This window comes from Otolemur garnettii, unplaced genomic scaffold (assembly GCF_000181295.1).
Source record: "Otolemur garnettii isolate 467f Iridium unplaced genomic scaffold, OtoGar3 scaffold00217, whole genome shotgun sequence".
Taxonomy (NCBI): Eukaryota; Metazoa; Chordata; class Mammalia; order Primates; family Galagidae; genus Otolemur; species Otolemur garnettii.
Genome location: NW_003852612.1, coordinates 181,031 through 191,134, shown reverse-complemented (window position 1 = coordinate 191,134; position 10,104 = coordinate 181,031).

The window sequence follows — 10,104 nt, the reverse complement described above, 5'->3', positions numbered from 1 at the left end:
AAGACTGACTCTCCATGGTGCACAATGGGGGAGGCTGCCATGGTGCACAATGGGAGAGGCTGCCACCTGATAAACCCAGGTGCCCAGAGCTACCCAGCAGTCAGTTCAATCAGAGGAAAAGCCTCCCAGGGAAAAGGGCCATGGGACCTAAATCTCAGCAGCACCTGCCTGGAGGAATCAACCCAGTTCTCAAATAGGAATGCACCAGACAGACAGAGCAAGTCAGCATGTGGACGTGAAGCCTGGAGAGAGAAGAAGGAACAGATGCCGAGTGCTTAGATTATTCAATGAGCTAAAAAGAACATTAAAAAGATAAACACTCTAATTGCTGTTCTCAGAAATTCAGGAAGGTTGTGCATTCATAAAGAAGATTCTGGGAAGAAAACATCTTCTTAGACATTGTAAGCGTGATCTACCATTTCCTATCCTCAAAAATGATCATCAGTAAATGAATTGAAGTCAAGGAAATCTGCCAGAATTTAGGCTAGGAGACAAGGAGAAGGAACTCAGATTAAAAAGAGTCATATATCCTGTTAGGATCAACGGGGGGAAAATGCCGTATAACATTTTAAGATATAAAGGGTAAAGAGAAAATCATAAACACTCAGAAAGAAACATAATCACCAATAACAAATAGGACTGGCATCTCATTAATAAAACTTACTAGAACTACATTGTCAGAATTAATTGGAATATCAGAACCTGTTGGAATCTGATAGAATAACCATCACAATGGGAGATTTAGCACACATCCTGTTCTTTGATGGGAGAATTTAAGATTATAAGGATACCAGTCTCCCCAAATGAACCCAAATATTAAATTAGTTCCCTCAACTCTTGACAGCAAAAGCTTGTGTATGAACAATTAGGGATGCCCACTGAGGACTTTGAACCTGAAACCAGCACAGCAAAGAATCAGGGGATGGTTTAGAATTCACTCTAGTTATGGTGGTAGGGAAGGGGATGACAGGGGAGAGACAGGGAATAGGATGGAAGGCGTTGGTGATAGGGGGATGATGGAGGTGATGGTGCTGAGGCAGTGCTGGTGGGGAGTAATGGTGGGGTTGATGGTGGTGGAGGGTGATGGTGGTAGGAGAATGATGGTAGTGGGGGGTGATGGTGGCGGTAAAATGAAGGTGGTGATGGAGTGATGATGGTGGTAGAATGATGGTGGTGTGAGCATGATGGTGGGGTGATGATGGTGGTGAGGTGATGGTGGTGGTGGTGGGGTGATGGTAGTGGTGATGGGGTGATGGTGGTCTAGCAACACCCAGCATCTGGGGTCTAATGGAGACCATGGCAATAGAGTCAAGAGAACAGCCTCTTAGCAACAAGAGTCCAGGCCAATGTCCTCACAGCACCATGTGACCCATTTTTGGCTCTCTGGCCTCCCTCTAGCCTGGACTTTTATCCAAATCTTGTTTCCAAATACCCTGTCCTTTCACTAGGACATCCAGTATACTTCTAATATGTCTTTTTCCTGCCTACATTTTACAACGTTGGCTTCTACTGCTGACCACCAGGAACACTGACTGGCACAAAGAGTTTTCTAATCTTGAGTAAAGGCAGGCTTTTGTGAGCACGGCAAGAAGCCAGAAATAGCGTTTTAAAAGTAAAAGACTGACTAATTGAACCACAAACTCCAAACTACGCAACAGGAGAAGGGAAAGGGCCAAAATCTAAAGGGGCGCAGCACAGAAGAGAGAAAAAGTCTGAGTAATTGTGCAAAAAGGAGCCCAGTCTCACAGTAACCAAACAAGGGGGCAAGGAATATCATCTTTACGCTTTGGGTTAGCAAAAGAAATGTAAATGATGCATAATATCCGAGTGACTGGGCAGAAAAACAGGCTGTCTTACGGATCACTGGGCAATGTGACAATAAATAGTTTGGGAATTGGGACATGTCTCTTAGTGTTTGAAATAGGAGTTTCTTTCACAAAAAATGTTATTTCTTAGTATTTATCTTCTAGAAGTGCTCGCACAAAACCACAAAGATGTTAACTAGCTGGCTTATTTCTAATGGCCCCAAACTATAGACAACCTAAGGCAATGACGCTGGGAGATAAACCCCCCTGTCTCAGGTGGTTTCTCCAGGTTGGGATTCACCCACCCACTCTCTCCTGCTCTATCACATCTCCTCCATGGGTCCACTGGTCACCTACTTTGGTCAGTGGGTAGAACATCTTCCCTTTGCCCCACGGGCTCCTATCTACTGTCATCTGTTGATAAATCAAGGGGCTGCCAGTGCGTGTTCTAATTTAGGAGCGTATCTGTCTCTCCCCTCATCCTGTTGTCCTGCTGGTGCTGAGGGTAGCGATCTGTCACTCCATCACTGTGCACCCCCAACCTTGCCAGGATGTAGCAAAGAGCAGACTTTAGTGAGAGTCTGAAGGATTCAGGAATGGATAGCAGCTTCAGGTACAAAGTTGTCATAAATTTGTTCCATGTAGTTGCTGCCTCTATATCTATTTTTAGGCTTGACATATGTTGTTTGAAACTCAGTTCTAACTTGTCACCTTTGGCCTTGTAAAACTTCCTCTCCCTGTGCAGTATCTGCAAGATAGCCCACTTGTTCATCATCCCATGACCCAAAACTCAGCACACCCTGTGGCTGCTGGCCACAATGAAACCTAGTAGTCCATGTCAAAGTCGTGTAAATTACTTCCCCCATTCATGAGTGTTTTCTTTAAACTAGCCAATCCATATCCCTGAGGGAAAACCTAAAGGGTAAGGTCCATGGACTCAGTAAGACCATAGTCTAGTCCCACTGGTACTCTCTCCCCCCCCACCCCACAGGTCAAGCTCCCTGCTACATCCAGACATCTCAGGTCTCTTCTGCGTACCCCATCCCATACCAGTGAGTAATACATTCTCTCTGTTTCATGCATTTTGGTTTTACTTCGTCCTTGCTTCTCACCTGAGACACACACTTAAATCTAAATCTGCCACCAGTCAAAGTTCTTCTAGAGAGTGGTTATATTGGCTTATTGCCACCCACAGGAGAGAAACTATGAGACCAAATTAAACAGAAAGCATGAAGACAAAATCACAACAAAGATAAAACCTATTCCAATGTCTGCCTCCCGGCCATCCCTCCTAAAGAGTCCCCCAGTCACATGCAAAGTGATCTTGTCTCTCTGGGCACCAACACAAAGGCCCACTGGCCAAGCCACAAATCCCTTGGCACAGATGATGAACCAAAACTTGTTAAAGCTCTTTACTGCTCTAAAAGGACCCAAAGACAAGAGTGTGCAGAACAGGGCCCATGCTAACTTCAATTCCCATGGGAAATAGCAACATGGCGTCAGCAACTGTTCATAAACAAAGCAGAATGCAGTGGCCATGGGAGAGACCTCTGGGCTCAAATGGCCTGGACGTTAAGCTTTATCTTCTGCTCTGTCTGTCTATGTGACTTGGAACATATCACTAAAACTCAGGGCCTCCGTGCCTGAATCTTTATAATTGGGTTAAGAATACCCCATAGGATTGAGGGGAAAAGCGACTGTATACAGAGTTGTAAAGAGCAGGGCATGCATGAGAGTCTTTACTTTGCAGAGTCATTTCTGCAACATGCCACGCTCATAATACACACCAACCAAAGTTTCTAAGTTGTAATCAGAGGCAGATAACCCCAAAGACATCTTGCATCACTGAGTGCTGTGAGGAATGTTCATACCCTGCATTTTATTCAGTGATGCTGTAGACCACATGTGTCCTCTGAATTTGACGGCATTTGGAGGTGGGGTCTCTGGAGGATAATGTGAGTTAGATGGGGTCTGAGTATGGGATCCTCATGATGGAATAAGATTCCATATAAGAAGAGACATCAGAGTTTCTACTCTCTGCCACAGGAAGACACAGCGAGAAGGGGGCCATCTGCAAGCCATCAAGAGAGCTCTCACCAGAACCCAACCATGCTGATACCTGGAATTCATGCTCCCAAACTCTGGAAGAATGAAAAAATAAATTTCTGCTATGCAGGCCATCCTGTTTGAGCATTTTGTTATGGCAGCCCAAGCAGATTGATTCAAGTAAAAATTCATTCCAGTTATTCTTCCTTATTAGGAATTCATTGGCTATTTCTTATCATATTCAAATGTATTGAAAAATATTAAGAAAGAACCAATTCTCTTTAAAGAACATTTAGGAGAGAAAAAAGAAACAGGTATTTTTTATATTTTGTAGCTGAGTTGTCTAATATGGTAGCCAGCAACCACCTACGGCTGCCAAGTGCTTGAAATGTGGTTAAGCCAAGCTGAGATGTGGGGCACGTGTAATTATATGATGGATTCAAACAAAAAATAATATAAAATTAATACTTTTTATATTGATTACATGTTAAAATATTTTGAAGCCGTTAATATAAATAACACACGTTAATAATATTTCTATCACCTGGTTTTCTCTTTTGCAATGTGGCTGTGAGAAAATATAAAATCACGTATTTGGTTCATATTCATGGCTTTCCATCTACTTCTCTCAGACAGCACTGGTCTCAAGTCTCATGCAATAGACAGAGCATGGGCTTTGGGACCAATGGCTTCACATTCCAGTCCAAACTCTATCATTACGAGCTTTGTCAGTGTGGGCAAATGTCTTCACTTCTGCAATTGTCCGCTTTCCTGTATGAGAAAGGGGAATAGGAGGGTCTTTCACAGTGTAGTGGTGAAGATTTGGTGAAATCAGGTATGTAGACTGCCTAGTAGGAGTTTGTCTCTTAATAGGAACTCAATAAATGTTCATTTCCCACCTCCCTACTCCATAAGAAGAAAAAAACACACTGTCTACACTCTCTGGATCAGCAGTGGCTGCAAGGCTTGTAGCTTTGCAAAGAGAACTCTGAGCAGTGCAGTGAGCAAGATGGAGTCTAGCAATGCAGATAAAAGTCCTTGATGTTATTCTGCTTGAAAAGTTTAACGTTTCACTCGGTGGATGGAGGGGGTCTTTATTGGAATTGATCTGCTTGTATTTCTTTAAAGTTTGCTCAAAAACAGGGGTCAGGTCCTTAATCAGTAAAGATTTATGATGAGTCAGTATTGGTGCTGTGTGTTTCATGAACAAGTTGCAGCTGCACAGAGTTCATCCCACCCCATCTTCCCCCATTTTTCCCACACCCCTTGGGTGCCCCGTGTGGCTCCAGCAACTGAACCTTATGATGGGATCATAGAAACTTGCTGAAGATAACCAGTCTCTATAGAGCCAGTCTTCTAAATACACTTCAATTACTTCTAAGTAATTGAGGTGAAATAGAATCAAAGAAATTGACTATCTTGTCATAGAGAGAACACCAGGGTATTAGCTTCAGCTTAACTGCTTAGACATTTTTTTTTTTTTGACAGAGAGTCTCATTCTGTTTCCCAGGGTAGAGTGCTATGGTGTCAGAGCTCACAGTAACCTCAAACTCTTGGGTTCAAGTGATCCCCCAGCCTCAACCTCCTGAGTAGCTCGGAATACAGGCTCCTGCCAGGACACCTGACTAGTTTTTCTAGTTTTTCTAGTTTTAGTAAAGAGAAAGTCTCACCCTTGCTCAGGCTGCTCTTGACCTCCTGAGCTCATGCAATCTACTGGCCTCAGCCTTCCAGAGTGGTAGGGTTATAGACATGCAGAGATGTGCATGATGCACAGGGTGTCCAGAGCATGAGTGCCAACAGCTCCCGTGTGTAGGGATGGTGTGAGGACTTGTGTAGTTTTAAACACCACATTCTAAGAGGGAAAGAAAACAGAGAGGCTTGTCCTATGGAGAGTGAGCAAGTAGGATCCAGACCATATGAAAACAAGTGGAAGAATGGGAGTATTTTCCTGAAAAGAGGACTGATGGTTGAGACGTCTTTAATATTGGGATTCACTGAGTGTGAAGGAAGTTCTCACCTTGTTTTGCTGGCTCCTTTGGATGGGAGAGTGGCCAGCAGGTGGACTCCCTGGGAGAGAGATGCTTTGTTTCCATAAGCAAGAGTGCACTTAATTACCCAGGGCCATTCTTATTTCACCTTAGTATAGTATTTCAAGAATGGAAAATCAAGTATCCCATGTACTCAACACTACACTGAATTTAAAAGATTAACAACTACAGGCCCACAAGAGAAAAAACCACAATTAAAGTCAAGAGGGGAGAGGAGGATTTGACAAGTTCCCACCTAATAGGTACAATGTACAGGTAAAGGGCACATCTCATGTGTAAAGGACTCTGCTGCAACTCAGATCATACAGACACAAACAGTGTAACATAATCATATGTGCCTTCATATTAATCCATAATTTAAAAAAAAAAATTCAAAGTACATGAAAGGAACAAGGTGATCCCCAAAATGCAACAAGCTGTGTTATTAGGCTGTAGGCTCTGTATCCCTGGAGGGGTCTGAGTAGTTGTCACATGTGCTCCAGTGTGGATACCTTTGTTGAGTGAAGACCTCCAGCCCTAGACTTGGAAGAAGAGCCACAACTCCTGCCTGATGTCACTGGAACTTTGTCAGGTAGCTTAGCTGCATAGGCAGCTCATGAAGTTGGAAAGTTGGTTGGAACCATCTCTCTCCTGAAAAATGCATTCTTCTCTAGTAAAGGTCACTTTTGCTGCCCCTGCCTGGGCTGCAGTGACCCCATGCTCTTGGCCTCACCATCAGGCCCAGGGTGTCCCAGATCAGCCCTCTCTCCAGTGCCCAAATACAAAGAAAAGTTAAAGCCAAGTGCAGAAGATACAGCAACTGGAGGGGAAGCAGCAGGGGTGAAGCAGATTGGAAGAAAAGTCTTTGAAGAGGGGCAGGGGAGAGCCTGAGTGGGAAGAAGGCACATTGCCCAGCAACAGCCTGGACCCCACCCTGGCCTGGATGCTATTGTTTTTACCAGCCTTGCCTGGGCCCTGCACTTAGTGAGACCCTTGGAATGGGCTTCTGTTTGTGCAGGGTGGGAGGTGCTTTTAGTGTTGCTCAGCTCCAGTTGCCTTTAGGGGATGGGAAAAAGTGAGTCAGGCATAGCTTTGAACCTGGGACCCCCAGCCTGAACTCTGAGGAGACAGGAAGGCGTCCTTGTTAGTCACTCTGTGTGGGGCCATGCTGGGGAACAGAGGTTGCTCATGTATGTTGTCATTCTAGGCTTTGCCATAGGTGAGGACCACTATGTCTAGGAGCTCTAACTTCCAGTGGAATTGTCCAAAGCTGGTGAAGCACCCCCAGCCCAGGTGCTCTTCAGGGCCTTGCAGAGCTTGCGAGGGAAGAGAGCGGGGAGAAGGAAACTCACAGGATACCAGGACACTCTGTTGGTCTCCGCTGAGGGATTTTGTGAGCAGAAGACACTCGCTCTTCTCTCTGAGCACATGGAAAGTAGACTTCAAAGAGTGGCTTTTCTCATGGAAAATCAAGAGGCTAAAAGTATACATATGTTTTCATGTTATAGTTACATTCTGGGAGTGATCCTAAAAAACTGGTTTAAAATCAATACATAAAAACAGTCACGTCAGTAATATTTATAACAACCAAAGCTTAAAATACACTAATTAACAATAAAGAGTTGGTTAATTAACCTAATGGCATGTCCTCAGCCACTATGTCTGATATTTAGGGAAAATGTATAATCCTATGGCAATACATTTATGCCTTTCTGTAAAACACACAGAATCACAACATGAAAGGGTGTAGTCCTATAATCACAGCTGTGCCAAAGAAGAAAAACATCTAGAGGAAAAGTCAAGGATGGAATAGTATCAAAGTTACAGTACAGAAGTTACCTCTGTGTAATGGGAATGAAGATTATATTTTCTTTTCTTTTGGATGTTTTCAAAACTATCTCTGATGAATGGATATGTTTGATCAGTATTTGGATGTTTTACCAAGTAACTTCCAGCTGAAAGCAAATCTCCACTCTCCTCATGCCTCTCTAAGTTGCTCTGAGTTGCTGGGACTCAATGGAATGTGAAGACTCATAATCCATAGAAAGATGTCTGAGAATGAAGATGCTGGTTCCACAGCATAACCATTGGTCATAGCTTTACTTTCCTTTCCCCACAAGAGACCCCACAAATCCTCCAGAAAATGTTGACCACTCTCCAGGGGACCAAGCGAACCCATCATGCTACAGGGGATGTGATGTCTCTCCTCATGGGTGCTTAACAGAGGTCCTTAACAGAGCTCATGGACGGACAGACCCAGAGAATAGACCATATGTGCTCTCGGTCCTGGGTCATCAGCACTGAAGAAGCATCAGGGACCAGAAGAAGTGGCAGATGGCGAACTGACAGCTCTGTCTCCCAACTCTCAACTCTGTCTCTTCTCACGGTGACAATCACAGAATGAATGATTTACTCACTTCCCAGATGTCTGGCCCCATGACAGGGAGACACAATGGCCACATGTGTCCCATTTATTGACCTCAGAGACACTGACATCCCTGTACCAGTGACGAGAAGACTCATGTCTGGCAGGACTTGGCACACATTCTGTGCTGCTTCATCATCACTGCTATTTTCCCCATCAAAGAAGGATGTTTTTGTCCTTGGGTGAGCTTCTGGACCCTACAGACTTGTGCCAAAACAGTATCATGGTCGCAGAAATATCTGTCTCTCAAGAAATTAAAAACCATCAGCAAAGTAATTAGCTTCAGATTCTCCCACTGGGGCAGCTTGGAGACAGAAGTATGAGCTCCAGGGTTTCCATACTAGGACAGCTGAAGACTTTGACAGAGGGTAAATCCCCTTTGACCAGAGATAATTAGAGCTGTGTATATAGGGAGTGTACTTGCCCCTCTTACAGATGGGGAAACTGAGGCTCAGATAGAGAGGAACTGGCTGGCCCAAATTTCTGCAGACCCAACCTCTTCTAAGTACCACTGGACTCCTAATGACCTAAGGTCCTCTTCTCCCCTCCCTCAGTCAAGCAGGAGAATGACTCAGGGAACATGCATATGTGGAGCTTCACATTCCTCTTCTTCTGGATAGTGAAGTCTTTCTGGGATTCCTGGGATCTCCAGATCTTAAAGAACTCCTATTTCCAACCTATAAGCTCCATCATCAATTGCCAGGTACTGGGCCACCTATGCCCACCCCACTCACAAACCATGACACCTAAAAGAAAGAAGCCCTTGACCCTCCCTTCGGGCCTCCAGGGTACTCACAATGATGGATTCCTGTTTGTGATCAGGAAAAGCCCACCTCTGCCTGAAACCTCCTTAGGGCCCCAGAGTTTAGATGGTGGCTGTGCAACTTGCCTCTACCCTGAGCAAGGGCATAGAACAGTAGCAGAGACTCAGCCTAGAAGAAACCTCACCAGAGTCTGCCCTGCTTTGGACACTCAGTTATATCCCACTGTCATAACTGCCACATAGATTTGTGTCTCCCCACACATATCTTCCTACATTATCTCCCCACAGTAGTGCTGTGACCCTGCCTCCCAGATTACCATCAGGAAAGAAAAGCAGCCTTTAGCACGTGCACCTGCTGTGTCCCTGGTGGAGTCAGCAAGGGGCCATACTAATACTTCCACTTTGTTACTGAGGAAACTGAGGTTCACAAAGGGTGAGCAACTTGGCCACACACTCACCTAGTCAGTACACGGTGGGGTCAGGATCCAAACTCAGGAGTGCCCACCTCCTCTCATTCTGTCTGATCCACCCCTATCTGTGGCCTCGAGCTCATCAGCCCCTAATACCATTATCCTCGCATTGAGAGGAGAAAAGCAAGGCCAGGGGGAATTGTGCAGTGTTGACTTCAGTCAAATATGTTAGATAGAAATGGCACTATGTCCATTTATTCCCCCAAATTCCAGTAAAATGTCCAAAAGCCATAAATTTATAAGGGAGAAAAGAAAAAGATGTCAAAATTAGGGGAAATTAGAAAAATAAAGAAGCCAAGTCTATACCAAGGAAGACAGTAAGAAACCTGCTGACGATGTATCTCACTAACACCTTGGAAAGGCGCTGGCATTGGAGGTTCCGGGAACTCTGGAGGTGGGGATGAGGCATGGGGCTAAAAATAGAGATTTTGTGAAACTCTGATTAAGGAAGACTATATTCTCCATGCAGCAGAGTCAAGTAAGTTCCTTCCAAAAACCCTCTGAGTAAGTTCCTTCCAAAAACCCTCTGAACACCTGGGAAACCTAGAGAGGACCAGCTCTGCATTCA